The sequence below is a fragment of the Neomonachus schauinslandi genome, chromosome 7 (assembly GCF_002201575.2).
Source record: "Neomonachus schauinslandi chromosome 7, ASM220157v2, whole genome shotgun sequence".
NCBI lineage: Eukaryota > Metazoa > Chordata > Mammalia > Carnivora > Phocidae > Neomonachus > Neomonachus schauinslandi.
In genome coordinates this window covers 146,208,592-146,235,377 of record NC_058409.1, presented here as the reverse complement: position 1 = coordinate 146,235,377, position 26,786 = coordinate 146,208,592, and positions in this window count along the sequence as shown.

Below are 26,786 nucleotides of genomic sequence, written 5' to 3'. Positions count from 1 at the left end.
ATACCCAACAGAACTGAAATCTGAATCTCAAAGAGATATCTGTGCTCCCATGGTCTTTGCAGCATTACTCACAATAGGCAAGATATGGAAACAACCCAAATGTCCCAAATTGACAGATGAATGGATAAAGAAAATGTGGTCTATACATACAATGGGATATTATTCAACCTTTAAAAGGGAAATCCCATCATTTGCAACAACATGGATGAACCTGAAAGACATCATGCTAAGTGAAATAAACCAGTCACAGAAGACAAATCCTGCATGGTTCCACTTCTATGAGATGTCTGAAGTACTCAAACTCATAGAAGCAGAGAACAGAATGGTGGCTATTAGGGACTGCTGGGAGAGGAAAATGGGGAATTATTCCATTGGTATAAAGTTTCGGTTATACAAGATGAATACACTCTAGAGATCTCCTGTACACATAGCACTTACAGTCCACAATGCTGTATTGTACACTTAAACACTTGTTAAGAGAGTAGATCCCATGATAAGAGTTTTTACCACAAAAAAGGGAGGGGGCACAAAGAAAATTTTGGAGCTGATAGGTATGTGTATGATTTGTGTGGTGGTAATATGGGTGTTCATGTATTTCCAAAGTCATAATATGTGTAGTGTTTTACATCAATTTTGCCTCAAAAATGCTGCTAAAAATTTTGGGGGGGGAGTTTTAAAATTTCAACCTATAACATGAGTAGAAGCAGAGGGTGATGGTGGATGCATCAGTGGGAGGGGAGGGTCATTGTAATCTAGTTAAAATGAGGTCAGAGTGGATTAGAACAGTCCCTAACTCAATGATTATTCCTAGAAAGCAGAAATTTGGGCACGCACGTACACACACACACACACACACACACAAACACCATGTGAAGATTCAAGCAGAAGTTGCAGTGATGCGACCGCAAGGAAGGACACCAAGTATCCCCAAGGTTGGCTAGCAGCTACCAGTGGTGCTACTCTGTGTTATTTTGTATGGCGGCCACAGGAAACCAACCGGCATCTCTGTGGCTCTGCTCAGCTTTAAGGCACTTAGATGGGCGATATGCATGGAATCAGTTAGCCAGTTATCTCTAGCATGAGCCTTCTGTTGCACTCCTGGGGCAACCCATGCGATCCTGCCACTGTCCTTCTTCCTAGACTCACTGTAGTTCACCAAAACTGCCTTTCACACCCATGGGTCCATGTCTGTGCAGCTTGAATGTATGTTCTAGGGTTCAAACTAGTGACAGCTGCAAATGTAACTCATCTCCACAGGGAGAAACAAAAGCATCACAAGGGTGCCATGGAAACTGCACAGTCAAATTAAACATGAAACACAGGCTTGTCATGCACAGCACATGCGCGCACACACACACACATGCGCGTGCACACACACACACACTCACTCACCCACCTGACTTACCAACTGTCATACAGAGTTCAACCGCATTTATATAGGACGTGGCCATTATTTGGGTTCACAGCCCCCCTGAGCCAAGTCCAACAAATACGATATGGGCTAGTGGCCCAAGCCAAAGGCGACAGCCAACAGGTTGTCTGCAATCTGGGGCTTCGGGATTGCTGGATGCACACTAATGCCATCCATTGATTCATGCCTTGCTGCAGCAAACTGTTTTGAATTGACGCTGAGTATAAAGGCTTTTAAGACTGCATCCATATTTCATTTCTTGCCTTAAAATAATAATCTGAGAAATGCAGAGAAATACACTGTTAACAATTTAACATTTACTTTCAATAAATAGGAAGTATTTTACAGGGAACCGCAGCCCATTATAGAAATCATAATTCACGCTCCCTGCCAAGAAAATGTATTCTCAATCTCATTGCACCCTGTGTCCAGCTACAAAACCCAAAACTCCCTGTGCATTATAGATTCTCATTATGATAGGTTAACAAATCTAGGGTAAAATAGTCCTGTTGAACACAGCCTGCACATTTCAAATGAAGACGCCAAAACATGTCAGCCTTTCCTGCAGGGATGGCAGAACCGAAATTGCCCTTCATTTATATGAGGCAACTATAAATGCTGAAATACAGATTATCATACATACAAAATGATCCTGCCTGTGTAGTGCCCTACTAATTTATGCATTCTGCAGTTCCAGTGCAGCAAGCTTCTTTTCTTCCTCTGAACTTTTTAGAAAATACCAGTATTTGAATCTTGAAATTAATTGCCCATAAGCAACACCACAAATTCTGCACTTAAGATCTTTTCCAGTGCACTTAAGACTTGCATTTATGATAATCTGCACCGATCTGTCATCATTCTGGAATTTGGAGCTCATAAGACATAAGGCTCCAACGGTACAAAGGCGCAGCCTCATTCGTCTTAGAGTTAAAGCAGTAACAAAAAGATGTCAGGTGATACAAATAGAGTATTTCAATGAATTACAATTAGAGAGGAAGAATGAGTCAGCTGTTTATTTTACTTATTAAAGAAAAAGCTTTTTTCCTACATCCACGTAAAAGGTGCTATTCATATACCAGATGGTCATCACCAGAAAAAAAATGTGAATTTTACCTTTAAAAGTATCATTACACCTACAAAGAAATTCCCAGATCAAGTCACACTCTGTACTAATGAAGGATCTAACGCATATGGAATTTTCCTATCTTCCAGAGCATACTTTGAGAAAGAAAATAAAAAATATATTTTGAAAAAACAATGAATTCCCTGGAAAGGAAAATAGTTATTTCATATTTCCTCACAGTTTAGAGATAAAATGAGAAGAGTGAGAGAAGATGGGGGCAGTCGGGCTTATTAATTCCTACACATAGCATTTCTATACCTAGATATTAGAGCAGAAATACACTGGATTCGTTGAATTCCCTTAAAAATGTGAAACCAAGGGTGAGGCATTTTATACATTCTTGCTAATGTCTGTGCAAGTTAAATCAGCCTGTCCACTTTCTGCCTCTCAATATTGAGATTGTGTAATGGTCCCCACTGGGATGCAAAGGGCAACAATAGAAAGTTAAGAAGTCAAACAGGCATGGAATTTAGGGAGAGTCTAGGCCAGCTGGGGGAGGCTGGAATAAGACCTCTCACATCTTGATTTAAGGACGAACTTGAATTTGGCTGTCTTGTACACAGTCACCCTCCGCTTACTCGTCTTGTATAGGCGGTGAGTTGAAATTATAGGACTCTAAGCAAGCTTGTGCAAACAGTACTTGTCTGTGCTCACTGAAACTGAGTTCCTAATTCAAAGCTCAGCTAGGATGTTCACCTCAGCACAGGAGACACAGCTGAGGACACCTGAGGAACATCTTGAACCTTATGGCCAAAAATCCATCTAACTGCTAGGTAGTGGAGAGTGGCATTATTCTGTGTGATTATAGAGGCAGAACAGCTATTAACAACAGGAAATACAGGGAAGGGAGTTTCACCTGACCGTAAAGGAGGAGCTTCCTCACACTTAGAGATGCTGAAAAGAAAGTGGGCTGTTGAAGGACTGGGCTCTCTGGCTCCAGGAGAGAGATAGTGTTTCCATCTTCAGTGTGATGTGAGTTCCAAGATTCCAGCATCCAGGGGAATTTCTGCATGTTGACTAGTGCCGTGGGGGTTGTTAGGAATCCCAGGATGTCCTGAGTAAGACATTCATTATCAAGTTGGGTGAGCAGGTAATAGAGCTTGAATGTCCACTGGCGACAAATGGCATCTCTTAGGTGAAGGAAAGAGAGCTTTGACTTCAACATTTGGCTCTATCCTCGTTTGTGTCATCACCACATAGACTTCTAATAGCTAAAGCAGGCCCTTCTGGAAGATGGTCAACAACATCTGCCAGGTGGTTTAAAGAATACTGAGTGGCTGAACTGGAATTTCCCCATGCTGAGTCAGAGCGGGAGGAAGACTATGGGAGGCGTGCTGAAAACCACATTGGCTTTGGAGTTCACTGGAGAGATAGAATCTCTACTTTATCCTCACTATACATAGCACCATAGGAAAGTCACTTAGCCTCTGTGAGCCTCCCTTTCTCATTTGCAAGAGGGAGGATGGTACTTTCCCACTCAGTTTGATAAAAAATATCCCCGGCACATAGAAGGCACTCAATAAATTATAGCCATTATAATCAGGTGAATTGAGGCCACTGTGTATTGAATATAATTGAAAATTTTTCTACAGAAAAATTTCCTCAGCACTTTCTAGGTGTCTCTTGATTTAATGCTGGCCTCTCATGCCAATCACAGGAGAAACCATTCACTCTGCACAGGGAGCAGACGCCCAAAGATGATGTAGAAAGATGCTCTCCTTTCTTGAGTTTGAAACTTCCACAGTAATCTTTCTTCCAGATCTTGCTGACCAACAGAACCCAAGAGCACTTGAAAACTCCGTCATGATCTGGCCCGAGCCCTCAGCCAGTGTCGTGATTTTTTCAGCAGCCTCACAAGAAGTGAAAAGAAGCTGGCTCACCACTGGGTCCTCACCTGTGTATATATCCAGTCCTGAGCCTTGGTCCGCTCTGTGCAAAGAGCCACAAACATGTAGCTATACACAACAAAAGGGAATGATTCTTTAGTGATCTTGAAGTCTCCATTGTAATTTTGTTCAGTTACATGCCTTTTCTCTTGTGTATTATTTTTTTTTTAATTAGTAAGCCTTATTTTTATGAGCAGTTCTAGGGTCGCAGAACAATTGTGTGGGAAGTATGGAGTTCCCACATAGCCCCTGCCCTGACACGTGTATAACGCCCTTCCCCATCAACATCCTGCACCAGAGCAGAGTCCCATTTGTTGGAATGATGAACCTGCAGTGACTCACCACCATCCTCAGGGGTCATAGTTTACATTAAGGTTCACTCTTGATGTTGCGCCTCTATTCTTCCTCAATGTGTAATGATGTGTGTCCACCATTATAGTACAATACAGGGTTGTTTCACTGTCCTAGACATTTTCTGTGCTTGTCCTATTCCCCCAGTCCCCAGTCCGTGGTAACCATTGATTTTTATTGTCCCATAGTTTTGCCTTTTCCAGAATGTCATATAGTTGGGAATCATACTGTATATGGTCTTTTCAGATTGGCTTCTTTCACTCAGTAGTATCCATTTAGGGCTCCCCATGTCTTTTCATGGCTTAATAGTTCATTTTTCTTTTAGCACTGAATAATATTCCATTGTCTGGGTGTATCACAGTTTACTTATCCATTCACCTACTGAAGGCATCTTGCTTGTTTCCAAGTTTTGGCAATTATGAATAAAGCTGCTGTAAACATTTGTGTGCAGGTTTTTGTGTGGACATAAATTTACAACTTCTTTGGGCAGATACCAAGGATCACAAATTCCAGAACATATGGTAAGAGTATATTCAGTTTTATAAGAAACTGCCAAACTGTCTTCCAAAGTGGTTGTGCCATGCTGCATTCCCACTAGCAATGAGTGAGAGTTCCTGTTGCTCCACTTCCTCGCCAGCATTTGGTGCTGTCAGGGCTCTGGATGTTGGCCCTTCTAATAGGTATACAGTGGTATCTCACTGTTGCTTAATTTGCATTTCCCTGATGATACATGATGTGGAGCATCTTTTCACATGCTTGTTAGCCATCTGTGTATCGTCTTTGGTGAGGTGTCTGTTCAAGTCTTTGGCCCATTTTTTAATCAGGCTGTTCATTTTCTTATTGTTCAATTTTACGAGTTCTTTGTATATTTTGGATATATCATATGTGTCTTTTGCAAATATTTTCTTCTAATGTGTGGCTTGTCTTCTCATTCTCTTGACAGTTTCTTTCACAGAACGGATGTTTTAAAATGTATCCGCTTTTCCCTTCAAGCAATACTGGCCTACTGGAAATTTTAAAATATGGCTTTGCTTTTCTACCTCCCATAGCCTTGACAAGCCATGGGCTTCCACTGTGACATTCACTATGGAAGATGCTCCTGACCCTTCCATCCAGCGGCACTAGAAACAGCACCAGGATGAACCGGCAGTGTCCCCCTGAGACCTGCAGATACACTTTGAGTGGCTCCCTGCAGGTGCCCTGCCAACACCCAGCCCACATTCGTCTGGATCTGGAGGATCCAACGTGCTGATGGGAATGTGGCCTCCAGCTGTTAGACCACATCAGACCAAGAGAAAGAATGGCAGTGTGTCATTACCAGCACAGAGCCTCAGTGATTATGTCTGTCCTCTAAATGACAGCACTGATTAAACAGAAATTAATTCCTCAACAGGCTGAATTAAATAATCAAGTAAGCTGCAGGTAATGTAATTACAATAGTTATTTAACACTTAAGGAAATACTCCTGTAAGTATCGATGTGGCAAGTCTTTTCCCTCTATCTTGAAGCAGCCCGATTACTATGGAATGACTTTCCCATGAGGATCTAAGGATCCAACTGGCAATTTATGATTCCCTCATGGAACTAAATTTTCAGGTGAAAGGAAGCCCAGTTTCTCAGCCTCTGGCCCAGACTGCACTGGGCATTAGCACCAATATTGCCCTGCCAACCAGCAGTGGGACTCACCAGCACCTGGCAGCCCTCTAGGAATCCAAGACCCTAGTGACCAGAGGACAGAGAAAGGTTTTACCTGAATTTGCCTGTGACCGGATGCCGTTACTTCTCTTCTGGAACTATCTGAAAGATGAATATCTGCAGTGTGTTGGAGGAGCAGATTTTTTTTCATAGATGTAGCATCGACCCTCAGATTTGTTCATCCTGAAATGTCCTCACAGGAAGGTATAAATATGTTCGTTAGGACCAGAGCAGCTTGAATATGCCCATACTGCTCAGAAGACTATTAATTACATGTTGACTGGATCTCAGCTTTTTAATCACATTCCCTTGTGACTCAGTATTATTAAACAAATAGATGGCAAGACACTATTACAGTAATATTACTTGTTAATAAAGATAATCCCATATTCTTTCTACCCCCATGGAAATACTTGATATTAATAAAGAAGACAAGACACAACGGCTGAGGAGCGTTCACACTTTCTGGGTAATTTTTTGAGAGTTTGGTACTTTTGCTTCTGTGTCTCAGCCTTAAAGTAAACAAGCTCCCTTTCTCTACCCCGCCCCCAGCACTACATAATGCTGACCCTGAATCATAAAACTCATCAGCAGTGCAGTTTTTAACCTCGCGGTCTTATCATGAATATTTACTATCTGGCTGGGGGCTGGCACAGGGCTGCCTGCCTCTCTGCTGCCCCTCCGCAGCCTGATCCATTGTTGGGAGAGTGTTGCCATGGCAACAGAGGGCCGCAGAAGGCAAAGAAACTGACAGTCACCCACACAAAGCACGCCGGATCTGTGGGCTAATTAAAAGGTTCTGTGCTCGGGTCACCTTGTAAACCAGAAATGTCAATCAGAAACCCGTGGTCACAAATGGCTCTGCCAAGAAGCCCCTGGAACTCCCCACCGCCCTGCAGGTGCTGGCTCTTCCCAGAGTCACGCCTGCTTCTCCTGAGTGAGGAACTCACAGGTCATGCTAGCTCCTTGGCTGAGCCATCTTATTAAGCAGCCTGAATCTATTTTTTGCCAGTACGTGCATAAAGCAGTGAACTGGAGTGATTGATTAAAAGCAGGCTGCTTTCCTCAGATCCTGATTTAGATCCGATGTCATTTGTAATTGAAATTGCTTTCCAAGCTTATGGGCTGGAAGCTGGGATGTGGGAGCAGTGGGCAACTTGGTGGTAGAACATCATCATCTAAACAAGGCTGGAACACACTCTTCCCTTGGGCGTTAATCAGTAGATGCCATCTTTACAGTGGGTTCTTGGAGCAAGCTGACTCTGAGCATCTCCAAAGTCCCAATTAGCCTCAAGTACATGGAGTGAGAATCTTGTCCCAAATGGCCCACTGCTGCCCATTAGCATTTCGGCTCTCTGTTATCCACCTCCTGTGGAACTCTGCAGTCACACCACTACACACCCCACATGGTGTACTCACCTCCAAGTAGCTCCACTACAAACATAGAAGAGCCTGGATTCCTGAAGCTAAACTCTGACCCTTTAGATACCCATCCATGGGCACTTGGCAGAAACAGAAAGGGAAGCTCCCAGAGAAACAGAGGTGGCCACAGGAGAGGACAGATGTTACACAAGAGCCTACTACCACTTACAAAGGAAGTCCACAGCCACAGGGAGGCAGCCAGACTCAAGATGGAGAATTTCACTGTGGCCTGCCTGGGGCTCCCAAAAGACCAACGTCGGGAGCTCCTGGTCCACTCACCTCGGTTAGCACATGCATATTGGAATATTGGCCTCTCAGAGCAAAGCAGTCCCATGTCTCAAGTCATCAGGGAGTATTCATGGGGCACAGGATCCCCAGGGACAGGCTTGTCTTCCTGCCTCTCTTCTTCCTGATGGCCAGAGCTCCATTCTGAGAGATAGAAAAGACCACACAGTGTGGGTTCTGGATACACACACAAGGGCTCACCTCTAGTCTATGTGAACTGGAGCATGACTTCATACTTCTGCACCCCTGTTTCACTACCCTATGAAGGGGCAGCAAGAGTATTTCCTTCATGAAGTCACCAAGATAACGAAATAAGGTAATCTGTATAAGTACTCAGAGAGATGCCTGGAGCACCATAAGGCCTCAGTAAACACACATCAGGTGTGTGTGATGGGCTAAACTGTGTCTCCCAAAAGAAATGTAGGAGTCCCAACCCCCAGTACCTCAGAATGTGACCGTATTTGGAGATGGGGTCTTTACAGAGGTAATCAAGTTAAGATGAAGTCACTAGGATGGGCTCCAAACCAATACAACTGGTGCCTTTAACAAAATGGGAAATTTGGGCACAGAGGCCAACACGTATAGAACGAAGACAATGTGAAGACACAGGGAAAGCACCAAGTGAGGATGGAGGTGACGCATCTACAAGCCAAGGAGCACCAAAGACTGTCAGGGGACACCCAGAACCTGAGAGGAAAGGAAAACTTTCCTTTCCTGGCCATGACCTTCTGCAAGGGGAGATTTCAGAAGGTCATGGCCATGCTGACGCCTTGATTTTGCCTTTTGCCTCTAGAACTATGATAATAAATTTCTGTTGTGTAAGCCCCCCAGTTTGTGGCGCTTTGTTACAGAAGCCTTATGAACTGATTCAGTGTGTTCATTAGAGTACATGTTAATAAGTTCTAGCCTGAGAAACCCCAAATGCAGTACCTTCAAAAGGAAGTTCCTTATGAGCCCACCATGTTGTGTCCATCCCCGGGCAGATGGAACTGTTCTGCTCCACAGGATCCTGTGGGAATCCAGGTTTGTTCCACCTTGTGGCTCAATCATTTACATTCCAATCAGTGGGAAGGGATGGGAGAGAGTCTGGGACACATGATGTTGGGGCTTCTAAGTTCATGAAGGACCAAACCCAGAGGGGCAGCCTCATTTCCCATCAGTGCAGCCTGTCATATGGCCACCCCTGGCTGCATGTAGGGTGGAAAGTGGAGTGTTCCGTGTTCATAGTTGTGATTTTTTATTAATACTATTTAGTGGGGAGTGCTGGGGTGGCACAGTTGGTTAAGCATCCAACTCTTGGTTTCTGCTCCGGTCATGATCTCAGGGTCCTAGGATCGAGACCCGCATGGGACTCCACGCTCAGCATGGAGCCACTTGAGATTCTCTCTCTCTCCCTCTCCCTCTGCCCCTCCTACTCATGCTCTCTCTCTCTCTCTCTAAAATAAATAAATAAAATCTTTTTTAAAAATTCTATTTAGTAAGTGGGAAACCTGATACTACATTTGAAGAGAAAAGAATGCAGGGATTAGTTCATGCCAAAACCAAGAGCATAGGCATGTACCTTGTACCTTGCAATGGTTAAGGTTTGACAGAATCAGTGCATTCAGAAGAAGCAGTCTTCCTATTGTATCCGGGCAGAGTTTCCCAAGAGAGACTCACTGGGGACACTCCCAAATGAGCCCACTATAGCCGCCCTGCACTTCCGGGCTCTTTATTGGAGAAGTAAGCCTCCCAGCAACCAGGTTAATTGCTCCATGAATTGTCATTTCTTTAACAGCTACAAGGTTTGGGTCATCCATCCAGTGGCTTTCAATTTTTACTAATAACTATGACAAATTGGCAAGTGTCTGATGACTGATGTAAGCTTCTTTGTTAAAGGTAGCCATTCATCACTAACCACCTTAGAAATGGCAGGCAACATATGCACCTTCTGAAATAATCTGAAACATAAAGATGTAAGTATTTATCAATTAATTTAAACTCTAGTGAGAGTTTTACATACCCAGGGACTTTAGGATTTGGCTTAATGAATTGAATTTAGACTACTCCATAAATTAATTCTGAGATCGGGTTATATATATTCACAAAGCTGAGACTTCGTGAAGTTTTCTTGGCAGAAGGAAAGAATATATTAAAATCTGGACTCCTTATGTGTTTCCCAGAAGAAATCAGCAGTCAGTTTCTTCCACCATAAAATTAATCCAGAAAGTAAATGAACATAATGTAAGAAATAATTCTGTTGGGCCATGCAGGTACTTTACTGGCAACAATATTCAAGAAGTTTTGGTCCTGTCATTCTGAGGCACTCTGAAAACTATGTCAAAGATGCTGGTGAGGATGCGGAGAAAGGGGAACCCTCCTACACTGTTGGTGGGAATGCAAGCTGGTGCAGCCACTCTGGAAAACAGTATGAAGGTTCCTCAAAAAGTTGAAAATAGAGCTATGACCCAGCAATTGCACAACTAGGTATTTACCCCAAAGATACAAATGTAGTGATCCGAAGGGGTACGCACACCCCCATGTTTATAGCAGCAATGTCCACAATAGCCAAACTATGGAAAGAGCCAAGATGTCCATCAACAGATGAATGGATAAAGAGATGTGGTATATGTATATGATGGAATATTATGCAGCTATCAAAAAAATGATGCAAAAAAATTTGCAACAATGTGGATGGAACTAGAGGGTATTAGGCTAAGTGAAATAAGTCAGTCACAGAAAGACAATTATCATATGATCTCACTGATATGAGGAATTTGAGCAACAAGACAGAGGATCATAAGGGAAGAGAGGGAAAAATGAAACAAGGTGAAACCAGAGAGGGAGACAAACCATAAGAGACTTTTAATCTCAGGAAACAAACTCAGGGTTGCTGGGATAGAGGGGGGTGGGGAGATGGGGTGGCTGGGTGATGGACACTGGGGAGGGTATGTGCTATGGTGAGCACTGCGAATTGTGTAAGACTGATAAATCACAGACCTGTACCCCTGAAGCAAATAATACATTATATATTAATAAAAACAATTAAAAAAAAGAAAACTATGTCAAATCTGAATTGAATTTGAAATGGACCATAAAAGATTTCCAGGAAGCTCTTGTGGGGATCAAAATGAAGATTTATACCAATGGAAATAAATTTGATTTCGAAAATGACTTTTGATACCATTGCGTTAATGACCTTTAGGGAAATTCTTCTCAGGAAAAGTATGAGGTCACGGGTTATTCAATCAGGGAAGCAATGCCGAATGCAAATTAAAGATAGCACCATTTGTCTTAAATCAATCAGAGGCAAGAGTACAGGAACAAAGTCCCCAAAAGATAAAGCAGAAAATCAAGGCCAATTTGATTGGATTTATGTCACCGAGCCTAATAGTGCTGCAAATACCATGAGAATTTATTCCAAGGATTCTATAGATGAATTAGTGGCCAGAGAAAAGAGGTAAATGATTCCACAGAAGAAAGAGGAGGAAGAAAAGAAGGAAGAGGAGGAAGGAGGAAAAGGAGGGGGGGGGAAGAAAGGGGAGAAGATTCTTACATCAAAACTGTGAAACACCTGAATTTATTCCCCCCAACCAAAAATGCTTTAAAAATAGTCCAGTGACTTAGAGATTGGATGGAGGTCAGGACTGGAAACAGTCAGAAATGCCCCATCTTATCCAGATTTGTTCCTAACAGCTTTCATCCCAGAAGTTGCACAGTGTCCTGGACACCTGGCCCAAAAGCAAAGCTGGTCACTTAACTCTCCCCATCTGCAGTGGTGTTGGGCTGCTAGAGGCTCACATGTCCCACCCAGAGACAGAGGGAGGGGGCTTCACCAGAAGCAATCAGAGACTGCCCAGCCCAGAGCCCTAAGGCTGCAGGCTCTTCAAGTCCTGGAGGGAAAAATGCCTGACCTTGATGACCACACTCCACGTCTGCCCCAGGGTCCCTGCACCTGAGCAATGAGGCCTCTTGCAGGACCACACAAGGAAGACTTCTGTAATCTATAGGTGCCCATCTCATGGTTTGTTCCATTCTTTTCAAAAGAGCACATCTAATATATTCTTCAATGTGATTGATTAGTGAGTATTTCCTCACCAAAGTGTGAGCTCCAAGATGGTGGGACCAACCCCAGTTTCCCCCACCCCTGTACCCAATGGTACCAATAACCAATTTTTGAATGAATGTCTCTTCACTGGCAACATATTTTCATAGAGAATCAAAAGTCTGAACCCAAGAACTCATGCTGCCCTTGGAGGGCTAGCAGATTGGCAGAGTAGATATTTTGGTGCAGGTATGCCCTCCCCGTGAGAAGAGCTTTGGGCACTGACATCAACAGCATCTGACAAAATTCCTTGCTAGACTTAAGGAGATGACCAGGACCAATGAAAACAGTAGTAATAATAATTATTGCTGGTATTAATCTGGAGCTTTTGAGTTCTCAAGTCATTTTACATACCTTCCTGAATGCTGCAAAGATGTTTGTGGGAAGTCACAGCCACCAAGCCTAGCTGACACAGATCTCCTCCCTAATCGATTTGTAATCTTGATTGGAAAAGGAGTAGAAATGGCTCATGGAATGCACTGAGCCGACACAGGTTCAACACACAGCCTCAGACAAGCAGAGTGAATTGTAAGAGTTGTATGGTTCAGCAAAAGATGACACTACCCTCCAAAAATGGATTAGAACTGGTCCAGAGGAAGACAATCGCTTCTCCTTCACACATTTCTACCCACCTTTCCATGGTCCTGAGTCCTACATCATCCCAGACGTCACTGTCAGGACCCTCCTTCCATCATTGCTTGAGCCCTGATTACCATCCCCTTATAAATAGCCTGGGGAGAACACACATCATAGATGCACGTGTCTCAGGTCTGTGAGGAAGTAACACCAGTGGAGGCAATGTACTGCCAAGTAACATGCAAGGTGCTGTGCGTTGTGAGTGATGCACTCCATATCCTGAACAGCCCTCACCCAAACATGGTCACCTAAACAGGAGGCCCAGTAATGAGGGCTACATCCTCAACAAAGTCAGGAGAAGGGATCTTGTTCCACCTGAAATTGGCCCCTGCCCACAGGAGAGCTGCCTATCTTCCTCACGGTGAATTGTGCCTTGCATGCCTGATTTTGACCTTAGAAGGCTACAGATTAGCCCTGCTCAATGTCTTGTTAACCCAAACTGCTTCTGCTCTTCTGATCCTTTTATTTGAGCTGTTTTGTTTTGCTTCCTTTTGCTTCCCCAGGGAAACAGTCTTGGTTTCATTTAGCAGATGCTCAAGGGTTTCATAGGGAATAGTCTTATGCACACACACGTATGCTCGCACGTGTGCACACAGACACACTTTTTATAGCTAGGGAATACAACCTTGCAAAATAACCAAGATGTTGCTCTACTTAGAATAAGGTCGAAAATAACAAAGAGAGAAAGAGAGACAGGGCAGGGAAAGTCTTTGCCAGCAACTTCTACGTTACTCCTCCAGACACCTGATCAATGATTCTTAATCCCCAGTGTGTCTCCAAATTGCTTAGAGAGCTTGTTAAAAATTTAGATTCCTGGCTTCTACCCCAGGAAGTCTGATTTAGTAGGTCTCATGTGTGGCTATAAATTCAATTTTTAGCCACTGCCTTGCTTGATTCAGAAGCTGCTGGTCCAAGGAGCAAACTGGAATCTGACCCTGAACGTGACATTCTGCAGCTCAGCACCTTCAGTCACGCTCCGAAGAGAAAGATTAAAATCCCCAGGCCGAGCCAGGATGCTCTGGGCCCAACTCCCCAGGTGCATCTCAGGCTCCACTCACAGGTCTGCCGCCTTCACAACACACCAAGCTCATTCCTCCTGACCCTGCAGCGTAGCTCAAGCTAGAAGTCCTCTCACCACCCACCTTCTCAGACCACCTTGCAATCTGCTCAGCTATGTCCCTGACTTCCTGGACCTTCTCCTGCCGATAGCGTGGCCCTGCCAGATCAACTTCATGGCTACCCCAGCACTGCCGCTTATTTGGGGTGGACCCCCACCCAAGTGGAACCAGTCCAAGGCCTGCCCTAGGGGACTCTGAAACTCAGGCTGGGTGGAGGACACTGTCTTCTCTCTGGATAGCTAGAGCTCCACTTGTGAAACATGGGACTTCCCAAAGACGTGTTTTGCCCTGCGTTTCAGAGATAAGGAGAAGGGGGTGGGATGAGCAACCAAAGAGAGGGATACCAGCTAGACTCTCCTTCCTCCACACCTTCTCCTCTCCCTGCACGCCTTTCCTGAGACCGGCTCATTCCTGTCTTCATGTCTCCATCATGCACCGTGCATTAGCTTCCCAGGGCCGCCATAACAAGATACCACAGTCTCAGTGGCTTAAACAACAGAAATGTACTTATTTTCTCACAATTCTGAAGACTAGAAGTCCAAGATCCAGATGTTGACAGTGTTGCTTCTTTCTGACACCTCCTCCTGGGCTGCAGATGGAGCCCTCGCATGGTCCTCCCTGTCTACCTCTGTGCCCTGATCTCCTCTTCAGTATGACACCAGTCATACTGGAGTAGAGCCCACCTAAATGGCTTCACTTTAACTTAATCCCTTCTATAAAAACACTCTCTGCAAACACAGTCACATTCTGGGACACTGGGGGATTAGAACTTCAACATATGCTTTTATGGGCACTGTTTAGCCCATAGAACACCTCACTATTGTCATAATAAATTGCTTTGTTTGGTCGAAAGGTCTCCTATAAACCATGGGCATCCTCACCTTCTCTGTGACCTAGGCAGGTCACCAGGCAGGACAGGAAGGGAACTGCTGATTTGGTGTTTTTTGCCCCCCAGGGGTCTGGGAACACCTCATCTACTGCATCCAGTCTCCCCAGGGAGGGCATGGCCCCCAACCCACACTTCATAATATCCTTGAAGCACATCAGTAGGCATCACACACCCATTCCACTGACATGGGCCGTTCAGGGAAAGGAGCCCCTTTAGAAATCCTCACAGAGATTTGTAGAACATTTACTTTTGTGCCCGGTGTTCTTCAGCCAAAAAAGAAAGTACTGTTAAGAATTATTACTTAGATATTTGGAGTTTTTATTGGAGTTCTAAGAAGCCAAGGATTTCTGACTAGTGTATGAATCACAGGAAGAAACCCTGATTATTTTTTTACCCAGAAACTGGCAGTATTTGATGATGGATAAACGTAATAGATCACGAAGTGTAACTTCCTTTGATGCTGTTTCAGTGTTACCCAGAGCATCCTTGCCAGAGATGGAAATGGGTGGGGAGGACAGTCCCTGCCCTGTCTCTTCTGTCTGTCCTGAGCCTGCACAGACTGCTTCCAGCAGTTCTGAGTCCTTGCTCTGTTCGTCCCTTACTCCCCAGGTATACATCTACCTCACTCACAGTAATTAAGGGCCCCCCCGTTTTCGTTCTAATCAGATTAGTAAAAAAGCCTGAAAGTGCCAAGCCTTGGTGAGGGGGGGAGGAAATGGGTGCTCAGACACATTCTGGTGGGATCATAAGGCAGGCACAGTTTGGAAAGTGCTGTCGTTGCACCCAGCAAAGTTGAAGACGTGCACACACTACAGTCCAGAGATGCGTACATAGATGTCCAAGAAGACATTTAAAAGGATGGTTGTTGCATATTATTTGCAACTTAGGAAAATAGGAAATAATTGAAAAGTTCATCAGTAAAATACTGTAAAAATTCAATAAGCTAACCAGAATTAATGTATCAACTAGATGAATCTTAAAACGATAATGCTGAATTAAAAAAAAAAAAAAAGCTGGGGCACCTGGGTGGCTCAGTCATTAAGCGTCTGCCTTCGGCTCAGGTCATGATCCCAGGGTCCTGGGATTGAGCCCCGAGTCGGGCTCCCTGCTCAGCAGGAAGCCTGCTTCCCCCTCTCCCACTCCCCCTGCTTCTGTTCCCTCTCTCAATGTCTCTCTCTGTCAAATAAATAAAATCTTTAAAAAAAAAAAAAGCTTCCACAATATGAATACTATGCAAAAAAGCATCAACACAGCCAACCTGGACCTGTTGTCCTTATAAAGATCCACCTGCATCTGGGAATTCAGATTTCCAGAGGGTTCCCGCCATTCCCTAAGGACAACAAAGGCTCAGTATGACAAAACTATATGTGCAAACAATGCAGTTTATTCTGGAAACTGCTTCCTTTGGGGAGTCTGGAGTCTAGGTACCATGCTAGGCAGGGGTACTGATGTGAGTAGCCCCCAACGAAGACCCTGGGTCCTGAGCCTCTGACGGGTTCCTGGCAGACAACACTTCCCACGTGGAGGAACTGAGCGTGTTCTGCGTGACTGCTGGGGGAAGGCTGGTGCAAGCTTGTGCCCAGTTTCCTCCTGACTTCACCCCCATGCCTTTCCCTTTGCTGACTGCTCTCTGCATCTCTGACTGTAACAAATCACAGCCGCAAGCATGACCACATGCCAAATCCTTGGGGAAGCACTGAAACTTGGGTGGTGTGGGGACCCTCAAAGTGAACACAAACAAAATGATATCACTTGTTTTAAGAACATGCAAAACAAGATTATTCATTGTTTATGGAGACACATGTATGATATGAAAAGATAAAAGCATGTCCAGGAGGGGTGCCTGGCTGGCTCAGTTGGAAGAGCAAGTGACTCTTGATCTCGGTGTTGTGAGTTCAAGCCCCAAAGCCCCATGTTGGGTGCAGAGATTACTTAAAAAAATAAAATAAAATTTTTAAAAAATTAAAAAATAAACGTGCCCAGAAGTAGTAAGTGAGTGGAGGGGATCAGGAATGTTCACAAGATTAGCCCACAATATTTTATACCTTTAAAGGGATGAAGAGAACTTGGTGAAGTATTCAGATTTGACATAGCTGTGTCACAGTTTGTGGTGGTCTCTTACATTGTTGTCTATATTTTTCTATGTGTTTCCTCACTCTTAAAGTGAACTACCTTGAAAAGGGATGAACTATAAGGAAGACACTCCCGAGGTGACTCAGGGGAGTGTATTTCAAGTACAGCTCACCTTCCCCTGATGCTCTCCTACCAGATGGCAAACAGCCCTGGGGGAGGAAGCCCAGAGGTTGGAATCCCAGGAGGTGGCCACATAAGTCTGATGTCCAATTTTTTCCTGAGTAGGGATTTTATTGGGGGAGTCAAACCCTTCATACCTGAAGAAGGTTGGAGGCAAATGGCAGGAATAATGGAAAAAGCCCAAGTCAGCAAGAAAGGAGATCCAGGTGAAGGGAAGAGATCTGTCCTCTATTTCATTACATGTGGCCAGCCATTATTTTACAAATTACACTGAGCCGTGAGTGGCCCTTCCATGAGGCGGTGATTCTCTTGTTCCCTAAAAGGATGCCCTGGGAGAGATGATATGGAATGGAGATGGGGTTTGGGACAACTCTGATGGTGATCATGATAATGATGTATCACCGTCTTGACATTTTGCTCATCAACAATGAGAACAAATCTATAAAGTGCCTACAACGCACTGCGCACGGGAATGCAGAGAAACTACGTTATCATCTCTGTCTTTGAAGAGCTCGCATCTAGCAAAGGCACCATGGGTGGACAGAGTCGAAGGCCCCAGAGTTTGTGTGTGGGAAGGCTAGCAGTGATGGCCCTCCGTCTGTCTCGATCACTCAGCTCTGCACTGTGTTCCTTGGTGCTGGGACACCATGTGCCCTCAACAAGCATACACTGAATTGAACGAACACACTGGATCCTGCCAGTAATAATCACGTGCTATTGTACCAAGTAAGTTTTTCATTGGTCAAGTATTAGTTCCCAAAGCCATGCAAATGGTTATTTCCCACTTGCCTACATAAACACCCTGGACATTCCCCCAAGGAAGTTACCGTGCTCCGGATCCCAACCATGCTCTAAGTTCCTTGAAATAGAAGACTGGGTCCTGGTGCAGATTGTTTGGTCCCCATGCTAATGCACTGCTACGCTCGCCTGCTAGGGGGAGCAATACTGACTAAGGGCCCAATAGGTGGCCCTCTGCATCCATCACTGCCTTCACACAAAGCCATGCTTCCCGGGGATTCTCTCAGTCTCTGCCTGCCCACTTCTGACAAACCAGGGACTCTTCCAACGAGCAGCTTGAGCTAGAGAATACCTCATCAGTCTGGTCCTTCTCTGACCTGCATGGTGGTACAAAGCTTTTCTGCTCAACCTTTCTTTCCCCTCTCTGTTCACTGGTGTCAGGCCTGCCTCACAGTCTGAAGGCTGTCCCTGCCTCCTTGTGCCCCCACTGTTCCCTTTCATGGGAATTGTCCTGATAACCTCTTACATGTCTAACCCCATCTAGTGTCTACTTCTCAGCACGGTTGTATTTCCAACACTAACACAGGACAAAAATACAATAGAAGCTAAATAGTTACTGTTCAGTGAATACAAATAATACATTGAGAAAAAAATAATGATGGTGAAAATTAAGATCTCTACAAGGAAAATAGAAACTATTCACTGATTATAATTAAAGAACAACTTTAGTCTAAATATCTGGTGTGGTCAGTGCATTGTTTGTTTAATATTTGTCAACATGTCTATATTCATGAATGATTAGAAATCAATATGATATCATGCTCAAAACCACCAAACTACAGAAATAATTTACAAGTTAACTTTTGCTTTGTTAATTGAGTCATTCTGGATGCACAGGGGTCCCAAACTCAGCAGCAGCTAAGGACTACTCTAAAAAAGAGACGGGCCAAATTTTTGTCAACCTATGCTCATAGTGCATTATTTGGGAGCTAAACTTCTTTGTATTTGCAATCATCAGCATGTGGATTCCTAGTTTTTATTCTGATAGTCGTATGTATGAACGTTGTAACCTCTGAACAGTTGTTGAAGACAAGCATACTAGATCAGTCCAGAGCTAATGATGCTTGATGTAACTGGAGGGTAGGAGCTCAACCTTGCTCCCTAGAAAATCCCAAGTGAAGAACCAGCAGCAACAGGCAGCTACTTGCAGTCCTGCAAATGGGTGATGTGATTCTGATTCTGTATTAGGCCGGTTTACCAGCTGTGCGCTGTGCTAAGACACAACAGTGAACATGTTTGTTCAGTAATCTTAAATACATTGTCCAGCATGTTTGTTTGAATCTAGGATTGTTCTCCTTATCTACCTTAAGCAAGAAATGACAATTACTACCAAAAATATCTATTGAGTATTTGTTATATGCTGATGTTAACTTTTTAAATTCTTATAGCAACCCAGGGAGGCAAGAACTATTACTATTGCCATTCTCAGATGAGAAAACAAGACTCAGAGAAGTTACATAACTTGTGCAAGGCCCCAGTGCAAAACTAGCCAGGACAGGGTATGAAACTAAGCCATCAAACTAGACTATCTTAACACTCTTCTGTATTTCGACTTTATTTTTTTAAAAAACCAGTAACTTAAAGTGAATTTTTAAAAATTTATTTTCATAATTCAAATGGAAGGAAAAAAAATCATTTGGGGTATAATTCTAATCTGGATGATGTCATCATGGAAAAAAAAAGCTGCCAACACACGCCTTTCTGAGGAATTCGATGCTTTCGCAATAATGTTCTCTTCCTTTGACAAAGAGATTATTTTCTAAAAGCAGACAGCCTGCTGCTCAGAATTTATTAAAACCATGTTTATGTTCTGCTCAAATCCTTTTTCTGAATCCAAATGTGAAAATATTTTTCTTGTCCGCAAGATCACCAGACTGATAACCAAGCTTGGAGTCAGGAAGGAATGGTCAAGGCTTACTCTCTTGGCAGCAAGAAGTGACATTTGGAAAGCTTAGAAAGGCTAATAGTCTGTATAATTCAAGGTAGGACATGTAAAATGTGATAAAGATAGTCATCAATCAACTCCTTATATCACAAATTTTAATTGGAGGGGTAGTAATATTTTTAAGCGTTTAAGGTTTTTTTTTTAAATTAGATTACTTGGCAATACAACCATTAGTCATGGCATATTTGCTCACCATGCCTAAGGGTCCTGAGCTCTTCCTGCAGCTAGAGAGCAGTTCATAGCAAGAGGCAGTGGGAAACAGAGGAATGCATCTCTCAGAAAGCTCTATCTTCACTTAACCTTGGATTTCATTTTTTTTATTTAAGTAATCAGGCCTCTGAGAATCATGCACAGCAGATACCACACGTACAGCATCAACTCAAACATCTCCATGTCTTGTCCCCATATTCTCAGTCCAGTGACTGATCTGGACCTTAGGAGTAGAGTGCTGGCAGGTCTCTTAAGTTCCAGGAAAAATCACTTTCCTCTTCTATAAAATGGAATAACTGAATCCTGAGGGCTTAAAATAGATAACAGTTGTCAAGTGCCTATCAAGAAGCCCAGAAAAGAGAGTGATGCTCAACATCACCAATCATTAGGGAAATACAAACCAAAACTACAATGAGATACCACCTCACACCTGTCAAAGTGTCAACGCCATAGGAAGCAACAGGTGTTGGTGAGGATGCGGAGAAAGGGGAGCCCTCTAGCATTGTTGGTGGGAATGTAAACTGCTGCAGCCACTCTAGAAAACAGTACAGAGTTTCCTCAAAAAGTGAAAAATAGAACTACCCTATAATCCTCAATTGCATTACTAGGTATTTATCCAAAAGATACAGAAATAGTGATTCAAAAGGGTACATGCAACCCGATGTTTATAGCAGCATATCAACAATAGCCAAATTATGGAAACAGGCCAAGTGTTCTTCAACTGATGAATGGATAAAGAAGATACGGTGTGTATGTGTGTATGTGTATTATATATACATATATGTATATATATATCACACAGTGGTATGGATATGGTATATATATACACACAATGGACTATTACTCAGCCATAAAAAGGAATGAAATCTTGCCATTTGTAATGACATGGATGGAGCTAGAGGGTATTATGTTAAGTGAAATAAGTCAGAAAAAGACAAATACCATATGATTTCACTCATAAGTGGAATTTAATAAATGAAAGAAATGAGCAAATGGTAAAGAGAGAGAGAGAGAGAAACCAAGAACCAGACTCTTAACCTTAGAGAACACACTGATGGTTACCAGAGGGGAGGGGGATGGGAGAGGGGTGACCTAGGTGATGGGGATGAAGGACTGCACCTGTCGTGATGAGCACCAGATGTTGTATGGACGTGTTGAATCACTATGTTGTACAACTGAAACTAATACTACACTGTATGTTAACTAACTGGAATTTAAATAAAAAGTTAAAAAAATAAAAGACTTTCAATTGGAACACTGATTTGGAAGGTGTGAATGGCACAGGGAAGGGCTGTTTTTGTTTCCTATTTCTGAGTAAGCTAGCATTTCACATTTTTCACATAAATGGGAGAAAGACTGTCCACTGGTAATTATTTTGTTCTCAGTGTTTTAGAAGAGGAGTGCCTTGGTGAGTAAATCTATGTCTTCCCCAAAATTATAGCTAAAAGCAAAGACGAGAATTTGATAGGAGAAACAAAGATTCAACAGAGCTGGTGAGGACAGTGGTTACTGGGCCAGGGCTCCAAGATGTTTCTGATGACCCTAGACAGGGACTGTGTGACATTTTCTGAGGAGCATGCTCAGCATTCAGTACTCATAGTGGAGTTGGTAAAGAGAATCACTCAATCTTGTGCTGAAAGAATCATGAGTTCAAACACACTCTTCTTTATGGATGAAGAAGCCAAAGTCCAGAGAAATTTTTAAGAAATGTTTCTAGGTCATGCAGCCATTCAGAAAGGAACATGCAAGTCTCATGACCTCCATTTAAGGCTTCTCTACTGGACACCATTAGTGACTTTATTGGAATTTCCTGTGCAGGTTGGGGATGGAAATCCTACACTGCTATATTATCCTAACCTAGATGTATTTTTTACTAATTCTAAATACATCCAATTGGAAGAAGGAAAAGTTATGATTTTAGCTAACAAAATTATTTGTGTAAAACAGAATCATTATGTTGCTAAGATCAGATGTATTTAATTACATATGAATTCAATGTAGAAAAATGTAAGCATGTTAACGTCATTGGCAAACTTTCTGTGAGGTATTAAAGCTGAGTCCAGAGGTAGCATTTAAAATAGAGTGTCAGGAAAAAGCATAAAAGGCTTTGAAGTGAGCAAATATGCCTGCTCCCAAGTGATCTCTGCCTGAGCAATTGCACAACAATGTAGGTGACCGAGGAGTGACAGTAACGTCAGTGATTCTTGCCCATACGAAGCAAGTTGTGTCAGGTGGAGATGCACTTGATTACTGCCAGCTGATTACCAGTTATAACATCATACTGATTTCCTCGTTAATTAAAGAGTGACATAAAATCTTTGATGTGTGTTAATTTTATGTTTATGAGAATCATTATTTTACTGTTTCCTAAAATTATCATGTAAGAGCACATACAACAGACAATGGCCAGTTGTCATCCAAAAGGCTTGAATCTAAGCCTTATATCCAATTAACAAATGAAATACCATCTCCCCCCAGGGCCAATAGAGCCTAAAGTTAATTCAGGTACAGGTGTGCTCACCTCCCAAGCAATGACCGCAGACTTGCGCAGGTGCAGGGCAGGGGCGATGGACAACAAGGGCATTTCTGCAATGGCACAGTTACATTCTAGTTGGAGGAATCTGGAATTGAAACATAACACAGTGCAACATAAAGGAAGCCCTGGCCAGAGGGGAGTGGTCGAGTCCACCCGTGGGCCCCGCTGTCTGGCACCAGGCAAACCCAAGACCCTAAACTGGGCACTTGCTGTTTTCTCCCCATTATTGCCTCCATGCACAACATGAAATGCTATCTTCACCACCAAAAAGGAATCTACTGCACGTAAAATGATTATAAAACTGGTGAGCATAGAGTCGTGAGGTGTTGGTAACTATTTAAACTCCAAGGTCCTTATTTCCTCTGTTTGTTAAAGTAATCTCGAATAAAATGACCTCAACTCTAACTACTCACAATTAATTCTATGGTTATATATAAATGGCCATGGTCATGCACGTTTTATTTGGTTTTTAAATCTGTTTAAAAAAAATATCTGATGTGAACCAGGATTAATCCGATTTCATTATAGTGCACAGAGAAATTATTTCTAACGAGTAGTTAAAAATGCACTTCTGCATGGAAGCTCCATGAAACACTTACCAATCTGAAGTTCATGTTAGAGAATATCTTCAATGGAAATAGAAAGTTAAGCTGGAGTAATAAAATCCGGAGGATGGAAGTAATATCACTCCTGATTGACATTTCCATGGAGCGTCACATCACCCTGGGAAGCAGCTGCAATTCCTCTTTCATCCATGTGTTTAAAGGTTGTAAATGTCACTCATTCTGGTGGAGGCAATAGGAAGTTGACAGCAGAAGCTCCCTGAGAACTGGCATAGATAATGACTGTCTCAAACTGTGTTTATACACAGTGTCAGCTCTGTGTTTAAATAATTAGAGAATCATTTTGACCTCCCTTGGAATCTTACTTGTAAGTTTTATTTGGAATATGAAAAGGCTTTCTGGTTTTACCTTAGTCTCTTTAAATGTGACTTGATGCACTAAGCAGAATGGATCAAGTCTGACAGCAAATTGCCTATTTGAATCTCAAGGAGGCTGGATGTTCTCAGAAACATATCTCAAGGACAGAGCTTCCAAGACCTTTACTCTTGGGTTTCTGAGTTGGGATGCTTAGGATTATTGAAAAGACCCCCAAAACGACCCAACCCCCAAAATATCTCCAATCCCCATATCAGAAGTCTGAACCTCAGAGCCACCAGAAGGGGCTAACCTACCAAAGTCAACTCTTCCTGGACAAGTGGGGGCCCAAAACTGGTGGGGGTCCCACGTGTATTTTCCCAGGGGGGCACCATTTCCTAGCTCATACATGGTGGACATGAAGGTCTCCACTGAATCTCCCCACCCAAGATCATGCCTTCCCCAGAGCAGGACCACATCTAACGCCTGGTGGAGGCAGGGGTATAAAGGACCCTGGCTACTTTGGCTAATTCAGGACAACATTGAAGGGCCATTTTTGCTTCAGAGCTCTCATGGAGTTGGCCAAGGCCATCCTCAGGCTGCCACTCAGCCCAGCTTCTTCCTCTGCCCCATTCTGCTTCCTCCTTTACCCTTCCAAGGGCTATTGATCCCAGGGGGCTTCCTTAATAAATGTCCTGCACCCTAAACTCTAACTCAGAGTCTGCTTCTGGAAAGCCAAACCTGCAAAAGGAGTGGAGAGGTGGGAGCACACATGCTCAGACCTCAACCTTGGGACACTGGGGGAATTGGCCTGAACAAGAGCCAGCCCAAGCACACGTTTCTTGCAGATCCCCCACTTGTTATCACTCTAGGGGTGACCTGGAACAACTTTCCACTCAGCACAGGATCTGGCACACAAAGATATTCTTTTTGGCAGAAAATATCTTGGCATCACTGCTCCAGTTTCTTCCTGATAATGGATCTGGGCTAGGAGAGATCCCTCTTCACCCTTATGTCCCCGAAATGGGAGTAACTGTTATGGTGGCTGGCAACAGGCTCTCTTAGATTCTCCAACATAGGTCCCTAATGTGGCAACTTAGGCAGGTTCTACGGATTTGTTTTTCATTCTTTATCAAACAGAGATGTGGAGAAAAAAATAATCTTTAATTCCAATAACATTAGTCAATAGCATAAGGGGAAAACCAATTTCTCCTTAATTAAAGACCACAAAGGGTCATCGGTCTCAAAAGCCATGCTATTCATTGAGTAACACTAATAAATGGAAGCCATTGGTTTCCTCTATCTCAAATGTAAACAGCCATGGTCAAAGATACATTCATTTCAGTAAAAAATATATGTTGAGTAAAGGCTCATGCATCATGTGACACACACCAATTTTGTATGTGTGTAGATCTGTTAGCCGTGGTTAGTAAAAAACAAATGGTAAACATCCATGATATTGTATGTTATTTATGATGCATAATAAGAAAGGCTTTATAATCCCATCAATATTAAGGCTGTAGGAAATTGATTACTACAGATACTATTCCTACATATCATTCATATTACACAAATCTCATAGGACAGTATTAAGAGCATCAAACAAAAGAGCTTCAGCTAAAATGCCTTAGTGACCATAAAACACAACAAATGTGGATTCTAACTGAGAGCATGTGTGAGGGTGAATAGCCCTATGTCGTGTGAGAAAGCATAGCACAATTGTAATCCGGCAAGACTAGGGGAGTGCTGACACTTGAATATATCAGTCTGTTGATGCCACGATGTCTCAGGTCCTATTTTCAAAGTCCCAAGAGAAGCAAAGAACCTCTCCTGTCCTTGATGACACTCAACATTCAGAGACCTATGGCAACTCCCTAATGACTCCAATTCAACAAATACTTATTGAATATGGGCACAGAAAAAGGCATAGGAGTGCTACCTGGTGGGAGTCAGTCCATATGGAAACATAAAGTAGGGGAAGGAAGTCTCTCTCCACCTTAACAGGGAAAAAATTATGTCACTTTAGGAAAAATTTCAAAAGTTTTGTGAACCACAAATGATCTAGCAAGGTGTTTACAGGATGAGTTCTATTTCAATGGACAGAGATGGGGGAAGCAATTTAGGAAGAAAACTTGGATTAAACACAGTAAAGATGAAAGCAAGCTCAGGGAAGCAGATCCTTCTGGAAGGGCAGTGTGCTGCGAGTTTGGGATAAGACATGAAAGGTGGTTTGGAATCATGCTGTAGAAGGCTGTTTCTTGCCCACCAGGACTTTGAACCACAGAAGGCACAGGAGAAGTACTAAAGGGTTTTGATCAATAACCTGACATTATTACTTAAAATTATCAGAATGCAGAATTAACTGGAGTGGGCCTAGCCTGGGAGACAGAAACCAAATAAGCCAAAAAGGCAAGTCTTAAGCCAGAGGTAATTAGGATGGTGGCGGTATAAAGTCAAGAAATAGTCATTGGTAGAGTGGACTGTGAAGTGGCAGTAGAAAAGGGGAGACAGATCCAAGAGAGAAGAAGAAAGGAAAATCTATAGGGTTCATCAATGAATTGGATTAAGGGGACCCCCCAAAAAATGCAGCCAGAGTTATTTTGACTTGGGGAGTGATCAGCCTGTCCAAATACCACATCAATCTTGCAGAATCCAGTATTGAGAGTGATGTGATGGGTTTAACTTTCATCAAGTAGCCATAGAAAAACTCTTCTAGAATCATTTTCTCTTCCAAAGTCTAAGCCCCAGCCCTCTGTTATTTGTGTCATTTAAAAGCTACTTTTTTTTTCCCCCTTGGGTTCCCAGAGTCCACTTATGTGCTATCTAAAAATGGTCACTTCATACAAAGACAGGTAAAAAGTTTTGCCCAAAGCATAACCTGGAACTATTCTGGAGGCAGATGGAATGTAATTATAATTCAGTAAAAAGAAACCTAATCTATGGTATAGTGTTCTCTCTTGAGAAACCATGTGGTCAGGAGCAATTATCGTGCAGGACTCTCCCTCACATCATGTGTGTGTCCTGCAGCCCTGGCCAAAGCCCATCAAGTTGCAGGTAGCTCCATCAGAAGTGAGGAAAATAAAAATCACCCCTCTATTTTCCAAATACCTCCTAGGACAGCAATAACTCTCCAAATAAGAATCAGGAGCACTCCAAAGCTAGGACAAAGATTCAGAAGGTAACTGGGTTTGTCCATAGTTTTCCAAGGAAAAGACTCGAAATCCAAG